General features: G+C 44.5%; 1 non-coding gene across 1 annotated transcript; it reads right to left on the reverse strand.

Moving 5' to 3' along the window:
• Positions 1 to 6606: 6606 nt before the first annotated feature.
• On the reverse strand, positions 6607 to 6679 carry trnak-cuu (transfer RNA lysine (anticodon CUU)). Its single transcript has one exon. It is a non-coding gene; the product is annotated as a tRNA-Lys (tRNA).
• Positions 6680 to 13194: the final 6515 nt, after the last annotated feature.

The following is a 13194-nucleotide window of genomic DNA, read 5'->3' on the forward strand; positions in this document are numbered from 1 at the left end:
GCGTAAGGGAGCTCCAGGTAGCTGGTTTGAACTGGTCCCTCATCTCTGTGAGTAGAAACCATCTGAGGTCGAGGGTGAAGATCTGCTTTGACCTCCTGATCTCCCAGTAAAGCCAGTATAGATGTTGAGCTTGGAGGAGTTGATGGCCTCCTTCATCTTCTTGTTGGAGATGTTTGCTAAACTCAGCACCACCACAGATCAGAGGAAAGTCCACTTGTCAGCTGGACATTGGAGCTTCTAGTGACCTGCAGGATCTTAGTTGTGGTGGCCGCAGGCCTTGTTCCAAGAGCTTTGCTCACATTCATGATCAGGCTTCATAATGGTTCTGGACCACTGAGTGATAGGAGCTGATCCTGGGGCAGCAGAAGACAAATATAGAGAGGAAAAGACAAAAGACAGAGAGAAAGGAGGGAGAGAATGACAAAAAGATGGGAACAAGATGAGGGTGAAAGACAAGCAGAGAGAAAGACAGAGGGACAGGGGGATGGAAGACAGACACACAACCAACAACAGCAACAGCAGCAATAATAGTATTGATATTGTCCTGTTATTGATGTTTTCATGTGAAAGTGGCATATTTAAGATAAAAGACACTGTTAGAACAGAAAGATCCATAGAACCCACCAACAAGAGGTGTGTCTGGTACAGATGTGGAATTATTGGCTCACACAATGTTGAGGCAACTGGGAAGAAGACAAACAAAAAAGGCTTGTGTGATTCAGACATTCATCAAAAATGGTCCTGTAGAACTGTTCAATGTGTCATGACTTCAGAAGCTCAAATCCTCTCGAAGTTCTAGTGAGAGTGGAAGAGATTATAAAATGAGAGAAGCAGGGCCCTCCCTCAGAGCTGAAACAGCTCAGTTGGGAGAGCGTTAGACTGAAGATCTAAAGGTCCCTGGTCCCATCCCAGGTTTCAGCAGAGGAACAGCATTGACTTTACTTTCCAGTGGAGGAACTGCAGACATGAAGGAAACTAACATCTTGTCCTGTGCATTCTTATGACATTCAAGACATTTTTGGAGCCTCTTGTTGGATTTTGCCACAGAGAATCAGAGCCAATCAAAAGCATGGTGGACTTTAACATGGAGGATTGAACAAGTCAAGAAAGCATCAGTTTGTCCTTCACAGGTGTTTCTTTTCCTGTCTAAATGCTGCAGAAAGATTCTGAGTAGCTCAGATGGTAGAGCATCAGACTTTTAATGTGAGGGTCCAGGGTTCAAGTCCCTGTTCAGGTGCTGTGGATGTTCCAGTGTTTGACAACATGGTACTGGATGAAGTTTAGTTTTGAACAAATTGTCATCATCAGAAGTAGAAGTGTTCTTGTCTTGAGACTGTCGCTGCAGGTCAAATGTGAAGAACCAGCAACTCCCATTTTGGAAAAAGTTAAATTTTTCTAACTGTTCAATTGGAAAGTATTTTCAGATTGAAGAAGTGATCAAGAGAAACAGGAAAATCCCTCTAAACACAGCAAACTCCATCCATTAATCCATTTTCTACAGCTTTTCCTGTTCAGGGTCTCAGAGGGAACTGCAGCCTGTCCCAGCAGCCTCAGTACAAGAGGAGGGGTTCACCCTGGACAGGTCGCCAGTCCATCACAGGGCCAGGTGAAAGTGCCAACCACTGTCACTGTATAACAGAGTTACATATGGTGTACCACAGGGTTCAGTTTTAGGACCGATTCTCTTCACTCTTTACATGCTCCCATTAGGTGACATAATCCGGAAGCACTCGATCAACTTCCACTGTTATGCAGATGACACACAACTTTACTTGTCGATGGAGCCAGACGACACAAGCCAGCTTACTCATCTGCAAGACTGCCTGAAAGACATTAAATCCTGGATGTCCTCTAACTTCTTAATGCTCAATTCAGATAAAACTGAGGTAATCATTTTTGGACCTAAACACCACAGGGACACACTCTTGAATCGGATCTCTACTCTAGATGGCATCACCCTCACTCCGAGTACAACCGCAAGGAACCTTGGGGTCATTTTTGACCATGACCTTTCCTTCAGCTCCCACATAAAGCATGTGACCAGGACCGCCTTCTTCCATCTGCGAAGTATCGCTAAGTTTAGGAATATCCTTTCCCAGAGTGATGCTGAAAAACTGGTGCATGCATTTATCACTTCTCGGCTGGACTACTGCAACTCTCTCCTGTCAGGATGTCCTAAATACTCCCTAAAGAGTCTCCAGCTGGTCCAGAACGCTGCAGCGAGGGTTTTGATGGGAGTTAAGAAGAGAGAACACATCTCTCCCACTTTAGCTTCTCTCCACTGGCTTCCTGTAGGATCTAGAATCGACTTCAAAGTCCTTCTGCTGACTTATAAGGCTCTCAATGATAAAGCTCCATCCTATTTGAAAGAGCTCATTAGTCCCTACTGTCCGACCAGAGCACTCCGCTCCCAGAATGCAGGTCTTTTAGTGATTCCCAGTATCAATAAAAACAGACTGGGAGGTAGAGCCTTTAGTTACCGGGCTCCTTTACTTTGGAACCAGCTCTCTCCATGGGTCAGAGAGGCAGACACTTTAACTATGTTTAAGTCCAGGCTTAAGACCTTCCTCTATGACAGAGCCTTCAGCTAGGACTGGTTCAGGTAGCTCTGAACCATTGATAGCTATGCTGCTACAGGCTTAGACTGCTGGGGGACACATCAGGTTACATGGAGCCCTTCCCTCCTCTCCTCTCCTCTCCCCCTCTCTCCTCCTCTCCTCCCTGCACATTTTTGGAACTGTCATTACCATTACTTGTTGCACTTTGTAGTTTGGCCTTGGTGTCTCGCAGTCTCTCTGTGTTTCCACAGATCCACCAGAGCCCCAACCGCCGCCTCCATCACCCCCCCCCCCTCTTATTCCCTACTGTTACACCGGCCTGCACTCCCCTTCCATGAACCAGTCTGCCATCCAGTCCCCCATCAAGCTGGCTTGCTCTCCCTGCCTCCCCTACCAGAAGCTTTCTTCTTCAGCTGTTATTAACATTTCCGTGTTTCCCACATTTTGCATTGTAAACTGTTTTCTTGTCTGTAGCAACATCTACTGCACGTCTGTCCGTCCTGGGTGAGGGATCCCTCCTCTGTTGCTCACCCTGAGGTTTCTCAGATTTTTCCCTGTTAAAAGGGTTTTCTATGGAGTTTTTCCTCAGTCGATATGAGGGTCTAAGTGCAGAGGATGTTGTTATGATGCCATGTGAAGCCCTTTGAGACAAACTGTATGTGAAAATGGGCTATACAAATAAAATTGCCTTGCCTTGCCTTGCCTTGCACTGCACCACCGTGCCGCCCCTACTAGTCGTCTACATATCAGTGTTCTCAGTATTGCACTGACATTCACATCAGTATTGTGCTTATATTTTATTTCCTGGCTCTTCAAGCCTCCTATTATGCTGAAGTTGATTGCTTCAGTGACCAGGAGACGTTATTATTGGCAGCTAGTTTACTATTATTGCTGCTGCTGTTGCTGTTGTTTGTTGTGTGTCTGTCTTCCATCCCCCTGTCCCTTTGTCTTTCTCTCTGCTTGTCTTGCACCCTCATCTTGTTCCCCATCTTTTTGTCATTCTCTCCCTCCTTTCTCTCTGTCTTTTGTCTTTTCTTCTCTATATTTGTCTTCTGCTGTCTGTCCTGTCCTGCTCTCTTTCAACAATCAACCAGTCAAAGCAGACGTCCGGTTAAAAAAAATTATCATAAAAGAACTCTTGATTTGATTTGGCTTGAGACATGAAGAAGATAGGATTTTTTTTACTCTTAATTTTAGAAGCATTTACAGATTCATGAAAAGATCATCAATCAGTGTAGTATTTCAGACAGACTTCTGGTCCGTGAGGATGAGGAATCCAGCACAGATCCACAGAACTCCAACTGCCATCTTTGATGATTCCTTTACAGTCTGTAGGGTGGAGAGATCCTCCTGAGTCTGGCTTTGAATGTTATTCTGTGGATGTGTTAACCCTGTCATGGACTGGTGACCTGTCCAGGGTGAACACGGCCTGTCGCCCAAAAGCTGCTTGGATAGGCTCCACCCCCTCCATGACCCTGAACAGGATAAGCAGAAGAAAATGGATAGAAGTCATGACACATTGAACAGTTCTACAGGACCATTTTTGATGAATGTCTGAATCACACAAGCCTTTTTTGTTTGTCTTCTTCCCAGTTGCCTCAACATTGTGTGAGCCAATAATTCCACATCTGTACCAGACACACCTCTTGTTGGTGGGTTTATGGATCTTTCTGTTCTAACAGTGTCTTTTATCTTGCTTTTATCTTTTATCTTTTGGATCTTTTCTTTATATCTGCATTCTGTGGTGCACGGTGGCTCTGGAAGAGCGCTCTATCTAACTATTTTAACTGGAACCCCCCCCCCCCTTCAACGAAAATAAAAGATTCTGATTCTGATTCTGACACACACACACACACACACACACACACACACACACACACACACACACACACACACACACACACACACACGTGTATAAACATGATGTTCCGAATGTTTCACTGTCTGTGGTTGTCCATCTTTCCTTGCCTCTTCACTGTCATTGTCAGAACTCTGAGCAGTCTTCCTCTCTAGGTGATGTCTCTGAGTGATGATGATTGCTGTCTGTTCAACCAGCTTCATTTGTTGATATCTGAGAAGGACTGAAGACAGCAAAGTGTGCTGATTGGCAAACAACCCCACAAAGGTCAAAGGTCACTGCTCTGAGGCAGACCAGTTTACTATAACCAGGGGTGCACATAAGCAGTCCGCATGCGCAAATGGTTAAGGAACCTGGACAAATGCGCTCGGTTTCAAAGGCTTTTATACGCTTTTGCGTACCGACTGCTACCGACCGCGGGCAAAAGCACTTCTCAAAATGTCAAAGAGACAGGCCCCGCTAAGTAATTATTTTCGTGTTTCGTACGCAAAAGCGTATAAAAGCCTTTGAAGCCGAGCGCATTTGTCCAGGTTCCTTACGCATGCGCGCATGCGGACCGCTTATGTGCACCCCTGACTCCTAGAGCAGCTGGTCCGGCTCTCCCCCTTTTCTATTCCACTAATTTTTTTTTTTTTATTTTCTATTTTTGTAATTCATCATCAATCTCAGCTCACGGTCGCTACACTCTTGACCTCCTGTGAGCCTTGAATCTCCATCCTGACCAGCAAAGAGAAGCCACCTTTGTGTTGGAGAAGAGCAGCTTAGTCGAGGCAGCCAGCAGCCTGAGACCAGAGGGTAGCGAATCAACGCGCTTCCCTTCTTCATCGAGCGAATGTCAGCGGGAGCCACGGTCGACGAGGTGGAGGCTTTGGAAGCCGTCCTCCCTCCAGTTCATTGGAGAGGCATCGTACATCGATGGGAGAATACAGCTGAGAACGTCAGCCGGTTACGTTGGTTTTCACCTATTCAGGCCTGGACTCCTGTCTCACTGCCAAACTCCGCCTGACTCCGTAGAGCTGGTCAGCCTCCACTCAGTCCTCTTCATTTGTTTGGAGGTCACTATCGTTCATCCTACACACCTTTCCACCTGCCTCTTTGCCGTCTACTTGAAGCTCAGATAAATGGAGGCTAATTCATCCCTGCTACTCAATAAGTGCCTTAATTACGCTGCTGGAATTATCACTCTGTCTTAAGTGTTTTCTTAATTGTATTAAATCCTCTTTAATTTAATTTAATTTATTTTAATTTAATTTCCAAGAAGTGTTCCAACTCATTCATGCATGCAAGCCACTGATCCACAAGGACTCATTGATGAGCTTAAACCTGAGACTGATCGTTTCTCATTGGACGAGACAAAAATGCAACGAGTGGAGCCCAGAGTAACAACTGGATAAAACATTCTAAAGATACGCCGTCATCACCAGTTTATCAAGTCATGACACTCTTTTTATATCATCTTTTTATATCATCCAACATCCTCCGGGACTATCATTGAAGAAGCTCTATTTAATATAAGATGCATAAAATCACACCACATTAAGCAGGCTAATGAAAAATAAATCAAATGTAAAAATGCTTTATTTTAAGATCTAGAATATCTTGTGAATATCTGGAGCTTAATTCCAGCAGCAGACCTCCTCTGGTGATGGAATTTATATTTGACATGTTTACCATTAAATGAGACACATTTGCAGTCCATTGAAATCTACTTGTGTTCATGGTGAGTTGATTTCTAAAGATGAGCTGACAGAATCTACGTTTAGGTAGGAACCACCATATCCAGGGGTCTGGACCTTTTTGTCGTCAGAGCCATCAAAGTAGCAGACGAAGCTAGCAGACATTAGCATTGAGAAGAAACTGATAACTGGAGCCTACTTTTGGGTCTGGTCAAGTGATAACAAACTAATATGACATTGTTGTCAGACTGACGCCTGCTCCACACTGACCAAACACTGCCTTATGGCATTATGGGAACTTTCTGCTTGGCTCGTGTCCATCAATACACACAAAGAAATTTCTCCAGAGTCAGTATGGACAGTGGATACAATTGAGTACATAGTGGTTTTTCATTCTGAGTCAGGTGCAGCTGCAGACACAGCCTGTGTTCATGTTGTTTATTCATTGATTCTTCTTACAATTCACAATCACAGCTGCAGAAAGTGAGAGGACAAGCAGTGATGTTTAAGTGAACGCCCAACGTGGGGCTTGAACCCACGACCCTGAGATTAAGAGTCTCATGCTCTACCGACTGAGCTAGTCAGGCTACATCTGAGTAGCTTCAATAGCATGAAGTGATCAGAGTGAGAGACGTTTGCTGCACACAAGCAATTCATCAGACTCACAGTCACATGAGCAATCACATGATTAATGAATGACAACAAACACACCTTCATCTTTGACAAAACAGTAAAATAAAAGGTGTATCACAGATGAGACACCAGTGGTAAAAACACTAAAGTGCTGTCAAGGAGAAACAGGATACGACCAAACACACACACAAGTTACAGAGAGAGAACTCTCCCAGAAGGAACCACTCAAAGGAGAACCATAGACATCATCAGGCTGTATGACCTCATCAATATGAGACAGGTGGATAGGAAACAAGCTCAGAGATGTCAGAAACATGAGATCCAAGTGGTGAGAAAGCTTCAACTGGTGAGGTTCCAGAACCAAGAGCGAGGTGGAGCCTGCATCACCTACTGGGAGCTTTTTGTCAAAGGTTCAACTTTGATTTGAATGCTTTTCGAGAGACAACGTGCAGGGAGGGAATTTGGTGATGAAGAACAAGTTCCTCTCAGCTTTAAATGGAGTTTTCCAGGAGTCAAAGAGACACTCCTCTGATCCGTTGTCAGATGTGTTCTCATTGCACCACAGCCCTACAGGTTGAGGGTTCTGATCCTAGTCAGACACATTCACTATGATGCTGCTGAGCCTGAAGGGAGGATGAATAAAGGAATGTCTGAGAGAGCTTCAACAGACAAACTGTCCAGTTTAACAACAAATACTAGTCAGTATTCATGTTGCTGCCGTGACCCAGATTTAAACCAGGGTTGCTGCAGCCACAACACAGAGTACTGACCACTATAGGATCACGGCCTCCTGGAGGCTGAGGTTTGAGCTTCTATGTCTTTGTCTCATTGAGAGATCAAAGACAATTTGTGTCTACAAAGAAATCATTGAGAAATCAAGGAGAGATCAAAGAAAGAATTCTAAGATCAAACACAAAACTCAAGATTCAAAGATTAAAGATTCAAAGTGTTTGTTGTCATATGTACAGTATAGAAACGTATATTCCTTATGCTAGGAATATAAAAAGAAATTACTTTTTTTTGGATAAATTTCCAATAAACAATGACAGTAGAGAAGTGAGGAAACAGTGCAATTAAACAGTACTGTGCCAAATATTTGAGTATTGCAAAAACAAAAATTGTTCACGTGTAGGCAGAGTTCAAGTTGGGTCCTGAGGTAGTTTTGTTAGGAGTTTAGGAGTCTGATTGCAGAGGGAAAGAAAGACTTCTTTCGTCTTGTGGTTCTGCATTTCTCACTTCTGTCCCTCCGGCCTGAGGGTAGAAGTGTGAACAGACGTGTTGGGGTGGGTGGGGTCCTTCAAGATGGAGGCAGCTCTGCTGTGGACTGTGGTGGTCGATGCTCTGCAGGGGGGGCAGTGGAGTCCTGGTGGTCTCCTCAGCAGTCTCCACCACTCTCTGCAGGCGTTTGCGGTCCATAGCAGCAGCACTGCCGTACCACGCTGTGATGCAGCTGCTCAGATGCTCTCAGTGATGCAGCTGTAGAAGTTGCTGAGGATCTTAGGCGACATGTCAAATTTCCTCAGCCTCCAAAGGAAGTACAGCCACTGTTGTGCCTTCTTCACCAGCTGTGTGGAGTTAAGTGTCCAGGTGAGGTCCTGGCTGATGTGGACACCCAGGTATTTGAAGCTGCACACCCTCTCCACTTCAAGCTCCTGGATGAACAGTGGCTGCTGAGGTCTCCTCTCCTTCCTCATGTCCACAATCATCTCCTTAGTCTTGACTTGTCAGAGCAGGAAATAAACCACTGAAACTGATAGGGAAGCACCAGACAGGCTTGTGTGAGGGATGTCAGGAAGAGGAGCAGGTCGAGCAGGGATATCTGAGGTGGCAGTAGGGGACACAGGTGAGGGATGAGGAATTTAATGATAGACATGATGGTCGAATATTGTAGTAGATCTGGTTAGGATCGGAAGAAGACTGGAAGTGACTGTTTGGTCCACACTCTGGAACAGAAGGTGGCGGGAATGGGCAAATAAGCTGGATGCCAACCGAAGAAGAAGAAGAAGGAGAGGAAGATGAAGAAACATAAGAAAGCGGGACATTTTCAAAAAAGGAAAGAAGGAGAAGTCCGTGAACCCCCGATCTCGGTCTGTGTTTCCTGAAGGCTGAGTGGCGCCAGTAGAGCCGCAACATGTGCGCCACGCAGCTTCTGCGGGTGTCTGTCCAGGAGCGGATCCTCGCCGCCGCTGAAGACTTCCTGCTGCAGCTGGGAGAAGGAGACTCAGCGGCTGGAGTCCCGGTGCTGAGAGCGCTGCTCACCGAGCGGCTGGCGGCGGCCGCGGAGCAGATCGTGGCTCTGCTGGAGGAAACCGTGGCGGAGTACGAGCGGGAGAACCGCCGGCAGAGGTTGCTGCTCGATGCCGTGCTGAAGCCCCGAGTCAGGCTCTACAGAGCAGGTGAGTCCCCGCCAGGGACCTGCTGGGCCCCGAATTCAGCCCAGGAAGTGGAGCTGCAGCAGGGCCGGTTCTGGACAGGCATATGTAAGGGGGCAGACAGAAATGGGAAGGGGGCACATGGTGATGGAGGTTGGAAAGAGTGTGGTGGGGTGGAGGGGTGGGGGTGTTAGGTGGTTCTCTGGATAACTGATTTTGTCATGTAACTGGATTGCTCTTTATCAGACCTTTACCCTAAGACCGGTCCAACTTGGTCCCACTTGTCCCACATGAAGGTTAAAGCCCAGTTCACAAGATTTTAGGCGTCGGCGACTTTCCTCCCCCAAATCAAGGTGAGGCACTAACCACCGCCGCGACAAAAGTAATGAGGTGTGAACAGCTCAAAGACAGTGGACTGGGAGGTCGCATGCGACATCTGCTAAAAAACTGGACATTCTAGCACTGCTAGATATCAGGACTAATCACAGTGACGTAAACGGAGCTGCAGACACTGGAGGTACGTGAACCCAGATGAAAAGAGCTCTGGCAGTGGGGGAGTCACGCATAGAAAACAACAACAACAAAAATGACGAGAGGCATGGATTCTATGGGGTTTGTGATATCCTTGGACACAGGAAAAAGAAAACTAAAAAAAAAAATTCTTCCTCAGATCACACCAACTAAATCTTGACATCTACCTTCACTGGATGGCCTGTATCAAACATATTCAAACCCAACAATAACACTTGTCACTATTGCCAATATCAACAAAACAAAAAGGGTAGGCCAAGTTATTCGAGAAAAATTCCTTCACCAAGACTTGAAAAACAAAACTGATAAATAGAAAATAAATAAAATAAAGAATAAAATAAAACATCCATCCAGATCTTGACAACCAACAACATAAAATTTATCTTCATTGGATGGTCTAATTCGTAGATTAATTTGCAAAATAAAGTAATAAAATAAGACCTCTCAATAAAGCCAATATCAACAAAACTAAAAAGGGTCAGCATTGTATTAAATCTCTTTTTCTGTCTTTTCGTCTCATTTTAAGCTTGTTTGTTTTGCAAGCACCTGAACAGCTCCACTCTCCTTTCTCATCAATCCATTCTACAACAACAGTCTCCTGTTTCCCTTTGCAGAACTCTGTCAAATCCTCCATATCCAAGTCATTTGTGATGGACTTCTCATGGACCAACATCACCTGTTCCTCTTTCTTTTATGGAACATGGTGCGATTGTAGGGGGTTAGGAGCCGTGACAAAGTAGAGAAGGAACTCTCCCAAGATGCTGAAGACGCATCAGTGACAGGGCACGGACTCAGGAGGGAAAGAGTGAGAAGAGGTGTAACCTATCATGTCATTGGTGCCTTTTCCAGAGGATTTTTCAGTTACTGTAGTAACTCTTGTTCATACTCAGTTTGTGGGGAATCTGTTATTTTCTTAAGGGAGAGAGAGAAAGAGAATCTTCATATTCTGAGTGCAACCGAACGCAGCAGAAGTCAGTGTTGGTGCTGAAACCTGACAGGCTCCATCTTGGGTCGTTTGCATCCAAACAGTGATTGGAAGTTGACGGAGGGTCGTGGAGCTGGGAGGTGTGTGTGTGTGTGTGTGTGTGTGTGTGTGTGTGTGTGTGTGTGTGTGTGTGTGTGTGCGCGCTGTGCAGCCTAAGAAGATACACACACACACACACACACACACACACACACACACACACACACACACAGCTGAGTGACAGAGAGATGAGAGGAAGCTGATACTGTATCACTCACATTTTTCAGCGACTGTAGATAATTTTGTCAACTCTTAAAGTAGTAATTTTGTGCACACACTTCAGCAGTGTCTCTGTCTCCAGGACCACAGCTGTACTAGTTTGTTTTCTTATGTGTGTGTCTTTAAAAAAACTTTCAAAAATTAACATAATAATAATGTAAATAAAGTAAATGTGTACATCAAAATGGATGTTTTGGCAGCTAACTTGAAATTAACAATTACAGAAAAACAAAATATATTAATGATGTTAATTGGTTCATGAATGTAATCTACAAACAAGCTTTCCTTCACAAGAAAATAAACAGATAAATTAAAAGCAACCTAAAACTATTGGCTTCTTCCCTGTTACACTCCTGATTTAATATAAAGCCTCCAAAGAAATGCATACAACATTATAATTAACACTTCAACATTAAAACACAGTCAGCACACACACACACACACACACACACACACACACACACACACACACACACACACATTTCAGCAGTCTCTCTCTCCTGCAGCAAGTCACATGATATCCAAATGAGTCACGTCAGAATTAACCAATGTTACAGTCGCTTTAGAGAACAAAATACAAAGGCAAAACTCATGCAGACACAAATGAAGCCTTATTTTTTCATTTAAATGCAGTTTCAGTCCAGATCAATGAGTCTTGAGCTGCTAGCTTGTCAGCTAAACACAGAGCATCACAACACTTAGCAGGACCAGAGCAGGAGTCGTTTTGCCGGCTTGAACTGATGTCACTATTGCAGCTCTTTGAGAGCACAAGGAACTCTTTTGCTCAAGACAGAATTTGCTTCAGAAATCGAGGCCAGGACAGGAAGTGACTCATTGCAGCTCAAAAGAGCAAAAAGTAAAGACTGAAAGAGAATCAGAGATGATCAAGAATGTGATGTTATGTCCATCTGAATCTCAAACAGAAGTCAGTGAGGATGAGCATCCGTTTCAGTGCTCCACATGTCGTACAAGTTTTAGAAACAGAGGGAGTTTGGATGAACACATGAGAAAACACACTGGGGAGAACATGTTCCCATGCTCCGTTTGTGGCAGGAGATTCTCAAAGGGATATTTGACCACACACATGAGAATACACACTGGAGAGAAACCATTCCCCTGCTCAGTTTGTGACACAAGATTCTCAGAAAAGAGATATCTGAAAAGACACATGAGAACACATACTAGAGAGAAACCATTCCCCTGCTCAGTTTGTGGCACAAGATTCTCAGAAAAGAGATATCTGAAAAACCACATGAGAACACACACTGGGGAGAAACCATTCCCCTGCTCCATTTGTGGCAAAACATTCTCAGTTAAGGGACATCTGAAAACACACATGAGCATGCACACTGGGGAGAAACCAGTCACCTGCCCTGTTTGTGGCAAAAGATTCTCACAAAAGGGACAAATAACAAGGCACATGAGAACGCACACTGTGGAGAAACCATTAACCTGCTCAGTTTGTGGCAAAAGATGGTCAGAAAAGGGAAATCTAGAAAAGCACATGAGAACGCACACCGGAGAGAAACCATTTCCCTGCTCAGTTTGTGGTAAAAGGGAAACTGGAAAAGACACATAAGAACACACACTGGGGAGAAAACATTTGTCAAAATGTGGCACTGAAGCTGTGACAAAAGAGTGGGAGACGCAGGTTGAAAGCCAATTAATGAATGTATTTAACTAAAAAAAAAAAAACACAACGATGAACCAAAAATGGGCCCAGGTGCTTCCAACTAGGAGGAATGAACAGCTCCCCACCCTCCAGATACCTGCTGCAACACCAGAAACATCATGAAAGACATGAGGTTCCACGTGACTTCAGTTCAACCTGTGTTGGGAGCTAACTTGCTGTATGGGCTGAAACCAGGTTACTTTTGGATGCTGCAAAAATACATCCCTGTAATCATTCAAATAATTATCATACAAGAACATACATCAGGTTTGTTTTTTCAAAAGCAGGCAGAAAGATTTTAAACACAACTCTGGATTTTACTGGAGGCCAGTGCAGCGAAGCTAAGACTTGGGTGGTGTGGTCTCTCCTCCTAGTTTCTGTCAATACACGTGCAGGTGCATTCTGGACCAGCTGCAGTCTTCAACCACTTGTTGGTGCAGCCTGATAATAAAGAGTTACAATAGTCCAGCCTAGAAGTAACAAATGCATGGACTATTTTTTGAGCAACATCTTGAGACAGAATGTTTCTAATTTCAGATATTTTGTTGATTTAAAAAGGCGGTCCTTGAAATTTGTTTCATGTGGGAACTGAAGGACAAATCCTGACCAAATAGAACTCCCTAGGTTCTTCACTGTGCTGCTGGAGGCCAT

The sequence above is a fragment of the Aulostomus chinensis genome, chromosome 4 (assembly GCF_037954235.1).
Source record: "Aulostomus chinensis isolate RoL2024-O1b breed Wild chromosome 4, RoL_Achi_v1.0, whole genome shotgun sequence".
Taxonomy (NCBI): domain Eukaryota; kingdom Metazoa; phylum Chordata; class Actinopteri; order Syngnathiformes; family Aulostomidae; genus Aulostomus; species Aulostomus chinensis.